Raw genomic sequence first — 7,229 nt, forward strand, 5'->3', positions numbered from 1 at the left:
CTTTTCCTCATTTTATTCTTATTCGGAAGAGGGTTAGGAGGGAAGGGGTAGGGAAAGAAATTAAACTTTCGATAAATCGATTTATTAAGTTTGTATCTCTTTCTCTCTCTCTCTCTCTCGTTTCCGATCAAATCCTAAGAGAATTCAATTTTGGGGGGAAATTTCTAATCTTCGATTAATCCCTCAACGTTTTGTTTTTTTTCTTTTCTTTTTTCTTTTTCTTTTCTTTTTAGCAAAGAAAATTTATTTCCTTTTCGATCGAACAACCCATGAATTCTTAATGCTAACAAATTTTTTATTACCTTTTTTTTTGTTGGTCAGGAATTAGATATTTTTCTTTTTTTTTTAAATCTTTTATCAAACATTACATTTTTAATCGTTTAACAGAAAAATAAACTTTTATCTTAGATCGTATCGAATCGGAAAGAATATTCGATTTTTTTGTAAACCCTGAATATATTCCAGATAAATATTTGGAAGTTCGTAATCTGAGCTTAATACCGTTTTTATCTTCAACTATCGCACGTTAAAAATCCTCTTTCTAGGAAATCCATTCGAAGCTCGTGTCCGAACGTTCGAACACGTATTAACCTTTTTTTCTTTCTCTGTAGATAACAAAAATATATTTATCTAGATCTAGACAAAAGTACTATGGGATAACCAAAAGATATTTTTCAGTTCGTATGAACATTTTCTTCCCTATTTCTTTAGCAATTTTAACATTAAATCAACCTACCGATACTTCATGTATATTTTATTCTTAACACTAGATTTACGGACTGAGCCAATTTGACTCATTACAAAAATTTGTTTACCATATATATATAACTTAAATATTATTTTTTTAAAACATATGTTGGTTTTTAGTTACTTAATTAAATATACATAAATATTAATGCCTCTTCTTTACTCAATCATCCATTTAACAATGTTTGTAAGTCATTAGAAAAATAATGAACAAAATATCCGTAAATCTAGTGTTAAATTTGAGTGGTCAAATTTTTTTCACCGTTTCCAAAAATATAAAACGTTTATATTTTATATTTGAGAATGAGATTTTTGTAGCCAATTGGGGATAATGTGTGAACAATTTGTTATTAAATAATTAAATAAAATTATTAATATAATAATATTAATAATAATATAATAATATATATATAATATTAATAATTAAATAAAATTTTTATTTATAAATTAATCATTTACATTGTATTCTTTTCCATCGTATTTTTTTTTTTTTTTTTTACAAATTACAGAACACATTCACATTTAAACTCACGTGGGTAGATTTTTGTTAATGTTGACTAAGGATAAGAAGTAATTTTATCTACGTATATGTATATCGTTGTTCGCTAAGTTTAAGAAAAATCGAATGTTGTTCGTCTGTCGGCGTTGAACAAGAGACGTCGTGTTTTTCCTTGTACCCCAAGCAATTCCTTCATGGAGATACGGAATAATAGACTGTTTCTTTAGCCTCCATGACCTACGTCGTTAAGATACGTCCGTTAGAAAGAAGAAGGATGAAATGAAAGAGAGAAAAAAAGAAAGAGAAAACACCAAGAGAAGAATTTGTTGCGGAATCGGCTGAGTCGATTCCAACTGGTAGATCATTTTTCTTCCTTCTTTTCTACGTCCTTGGGGGAACGTTGTTCGGAAAAGCGAACATTAAAAAACAAATATAATATAATATTATTCCATTTTTATTTAAATTATTTAGTTTCAATAGTAATTTCAATTGTATCCAAAAAATATTTATTTGCTTGATTAAATATAAATTAAATAGAGAATTAAAATATATATATAAATATGCTTCTATTAGTAATTAATTTTTATATAATAATGGGATTAGTATTGATATTGTTAAATGAAAGAACAAAAATTCATTATATATATATATATATATTTTGTTTTAAACGAATCGTTCACCAAGAGACAGATGTTGAACAACATATTGAATTAATAGATTGAACTAGAATCGAACGGATTAGAGTTTTCCTTTCGCTGTTGAACCATCGACCGATTCCATAATACACAACGTGCTGGTTGGTATTAAGCTGACTCACACGGCCAATAATCTCCTCTTTTCTCAGTTAGTAAGCGTGAATAGAGAAAGGGAAAGAGACAGACGTAGATAGAACGAGATAGAACGAGATAGACATAGAAACATAGACATAGATATAAACTTGCAATCAGGGACGAGTTGAAGGAGGCTACAGAGATGGGGGAAAAAAGAAAGAAAGAAAGAAAGAGGTAAAGAAGAAGGATAAGAAAAAGGTGGGGAAGGGTGACGAGGGGAGGGTGGGAAGGAGAAGGTGGGGTAGATGTCGAGAAGAGGGCGGAACCGTTTTCTAACATGAACCACAGAATCGATCGTGTGCGAACAACCGAGATATACCACACTACTTTCTATATACAAGCTAAACACTTAAAAAGAGTGACAGAGATAGACGATTTACGAGAAATGCTGAACCTTCCACATACTCGTACACATATACGTTCACTAATACTTACGTAAGTACACTTAAGAATACACATACCATAGATATATTCATATATACGTGTATAACACCGTAAATACATTTACACATTCGTTTAGTACATACCCATACAACATATACTCGTATATACGTGTACATACCAGAAATACTTTTACACGTATATACGTGCATATGTAGTGTACATTCCATCTACTTTACATATACATCTATCTACGCACCATAGATACTCCATACATAGATACATTCTATCTACGTTACATACAATAGATACTTTTATATATATATACGTAGAATACATTCGTACTTACACACAAAGAGATGCATTCATGGATATATATATATATACATGAAAACGTGTACAGGTATATAATAGACAAGTACTTAATACATGTAGTTGTTTCCTCGATCGTAGTCGTTGGTGAAAAGCAAAGTATATTACCTGAATGCTTGGGAAGGTGTAACGACAAGATCTAGTCGATCACAAACACTCGTTCCTATGTCTAGACGATCGAACGGGATCGATCGATCCCTTTTCTTTTTATCTTTCTTTCTTTCTTTCATTCCTTCTTTCATTCCTTCTTTCGTTCTTTCTTTCTTTATCTTCTTCTTCTTCTTCTTCTTCTTTTTCTTATTTTACCTTTCATCCTTTCCCTCTTTCTAATCTTGTTCAACTTAGGAGGATGTTCTCAAACATTTACGATCCCTTCAAAATCTCTTTCTCCCTTTTTTTTATCGTGGAATTTCTTATCGATTTAATCTTATATATTATTCAATTAAGTTAAGAATGATTTTCAAATGAAAATTTATTCGCGCGATTGAATAAATATATAATAGAAAAACAAATACAAATACAAATGATTTTCATTAACGTCACTTTTTTTTTTTTACATTAATTATTTTAGTTTTTATTTAACAGAAATACATTGTTCACCCGATAAATGTGATTTATCATTTTTATCTCATTAATTTTGTTCCACGAAATCCATTTATTTTCATTTATTTATTTATTTATTTATTTATTTATACGTATTTGTTGAAAAATTGTTATTCCTTAGTTAGGATAATTTTGCAAATTGTATAGGATTTTCGAATGAATTTTCTTTTTTTTTTTTTCTTTTTTTTTTTTCGAGCGTAGCAAAATATACAGTTGAATGATCGTTTTGAAAATTCGAACAACCAAATAGGATTTGCAATTACTTTGAAACGAGTAGTAGTATCGACGTTTTCGTTGATTTTCTCTCTCTCTCTCCTCAATTGCATTTACGAGATGAAACGCAATGCGCCATGGAACTAATGAATTTTAGATAGAACCAGAAGAGCAAACGGTAAACGAGCGAGTACTGCTCATACATAGCGAATTTCTAGTTGTGTTTATGTATCGTGGGAAGAAAAATCTGCTCTTTTTTTTTTCTTTTTATTTTTATTTGTTTCCTTTCCCCCTAACCCCTCCCCCTTTATTTCTTATTCCATCTCGGTCGATCAATTTCACATAAATGTTACGATCGAAAAGAGAAATAAATTCTATTTAAAATTGATATAATATATTATGAGAATCACTGAGAGAAAATGACGAGTTTAACTCTTAGCAACGCGTTGCGCCACGTTATATCCGCGAGGAGAAGGTTTTAGAGAAGTGTAAGACACGCAAAGATAGAAAGCAACAAAAATAAACAAAAAGAAAGAGATACGAAAAGACGAGAAGAGGTCCTGGTAATTAAGGCGTTTCGACAAATGTACATCGTCGAAACCGGTTATCCTGGAATCTTCGCGATCGTTTGGCTTATACCTGCAAGCATGTATAGAAGGTATATATATATTATATTACTCAGTTTCTTCCTATAGTTAGTTAGTTTGTTAGTTAGTTAGTTAGTTAGTTGCCATGGTTAATTTTACTATATTCTTTCAACAAAAATCTTTCTTAAAATTATAAAAAAAAAAATAATTTCATTTAAAACGAGTAATTAGAAGAATTGAATTAAATTAGTATATATATTATATTACTCAGTCTCTTCCTATAGTTAGTTTGTTAGTTAATTAGTTGCCATGGTTAATTTTACTATATCCTTTCAACAAAAATCTTTCTTAAAATTATAAAAAAAAAATAATTTCATTTAAAACGAGTAATTAGAAGAATTGAATTAAATTAGTATATATATATATATATTACTTAGTTTCTTCCTATAGTTAGTTAGTTAGTTAGTTAGTTAGTTGCCATGGTTAACTCGACTATATTCTTTCAACAAAAATCTTTCTAAAAATTATAGAAAAAAAAAATAATAATTTCATTTAAAATGAGTAATTAGAAGAATTGAATTAAATTAGTATATATATATTATATTACTCAGTTTCTTCCTATAGTTAGTTAGTTAGTTAGTTGGCATGGTTAATTTTACTATATTCTTTCAACAAAAATCTTTCTTAAAATTATAAAAAGAAAAATAATTTCATTTAAAACAAGTAATTAGAAAAATTGAATTAAATTAGAAAAAAAAAATAAAAAAGATGAAGAATACAAAGAAAAAGATAAAATTGAATGGAAGAAGAGAAAGAAGAAGAAGAAGAAGAAGGAAATGTAGGGGGAGATGATCTCACATCAGTGAGATCTTAGCAGGAAATATCGAATTAACGTGGATACAACGTTTAGTGTCTTGTTCGTGAAAAGATAGAGAAAAGCTTGGAGGATCTGCTTTAATTCCTACGTTAAGCTGTCTTCTTACTCTTAAAGCCATTGTACTTTAAGTGAGAATTGATTCGGTCCATCTCCTTAATCTTTGAAACTATTATTTTTCTAATCTTCCTAAATGATTATTTCTCATACAACATTAAATTAAATCTTTGTTATATTTTCGTTTGTATGGTATTTTTTTTCTTTGTATTATTATATTATAATAGTATATTTTTATTGTTTATTTTCTTCGGAAAATTAAATGAATTTTCTTTTAAAAGAAATAATTTTCAATAATAATAATAATAATATCATCATCATTAATGACAATGTATACTCAAAGGATTAAGTATAATTTACTTTAATTTAATACTGAACCATCCAACGTGAAATGATCGAGTAGGACCACGTATCTCATTTCAGTTCAATTTTACCAACCTTCCCTTCCCCTGAACAGGTTTTTCTTTCATTCGGCCTAATCATAATCCCATCTGATGAAATAGAAGATACAAATTACCGTACTCCCTGAATCAAATTATTTTCAATTATCTACAAACAAATAACATTATTTGTCTTACAGTATCAAAACGTTGTATCTATGTTATAAAAATTATTTGTCTTTTTTTTCTTTTCTTTTTTAAATATCATCTCACATTTGAATCTAAAATAAAGTATCTTGTCTGAATTTAATGCGTTAAAATACGTATAAACTTTGATTTATACAATGGATTAATATAAAAATAAGATTACTGTTGAAATGAAAATACAAGCTTTATATCATTGTATTCAAGAATGGACGAGTTTAGATAAAAATAATCTAGGTTTTGAAATTATGAGCGACGATGATATTATTTCATCCGTGCTTGAGACAAGTGATAATACAAATGTCAGTATAAATGAAGATGGGATATAGTATTATTCCAACACCCAGCGAAGTTGAAAATATATTTTAATATCGTCTTGAAATGAGCGGAAAACATCAAAATGGAATTAGTTGTTGCACAAATGTTCGTATTTCATAATTTGACGATATATAAAAACAAAAAACCGTTGAATTTTTAAATATTACACTTTTCTTATTAATATTCGTTTACTCATTTAATTATTTTAGATTAAAATAAATTATTTAATTTTAAATTGATTTACGATTACAATTAGGAATATGATTTTTTCCAGACAGATTATCGAAACGAATCTGTCTTGCAATTAATTTTGATATCCGATGTTTTTTACCATGTATTTATATATATATTTATTACTTATTCGTAGAAACGTGTGTCACGTAATCACACGGAATGAGCTCGTAAAATATCGAAATTATCTTTTGCCACGTAATCGTACTATAACTTTGCTACCAAGAAGACAGTTATTATGTATTTCATGATCTTTATGTTACACATACACGCGACACACATACACATACAGATATACTTCTATTGTTTATTATGTATTTTGAATTTTTATTATTACTTAACCAAATAACCAAAGTTATTTTTAACGAGTGTAATAAGTACAGGGTGCGGAGTTTTACATTATCCTAATGATATATTATATATATATATATATAAATATAGTTATAGGTATAGGTAAAAGATGAGTGGAAGCGGAAGCGATTTTCATTGTTAAATTAAACACGTAAGGTAATAATTGAGAGGAGGAGGAGTAGGAGGAGGAGGAGGAGGGTTCGAGAACACACCACCACGTGGTTGGTCTGTGGCTTTGTTTGCTTTTTCACATCGTCACGCTGTCCAACTTTCTGTAATGTTATACCGAAGCCAAAGATAGACGGAACTTGGGGATATAAAAACGAAACGAAGGATTTCATTTATCGATCCGTTAAATCGCATCTTTTTATTTTCATTTTATTTTCATTTTATTTTCATTTTATTTACATTTTAGTTACATTATTTTCATCGTGGAAATAAATCGCATTAGCTTTTCATTTGCTCTTTTAACAGAAAGAACGTTTTTGAAAAGTAAACATTTGAAATCGATAAATTCGAGAGAAAGAGAGAGAGAGAGAGAGAGAAAATAGAGTGCTCGGTGGGTACTAATTTTATAATACA

Source organism: Polistes fuscatus, unplaced genomic scaffold (genome assembly GCF_010416935.1).
Source record: "Polistes fuscatus isolate 324 unplaced genomic scaffold, CU_Pfus_HIC Scaffold10, whole genome shotgun sequence".
Lineage (NCBI taxonomy): Eukaryota > Metazoa > Arthropoda > Insecta > Hymenoptera > Vespidae > Polistes > Polistes fuscatus.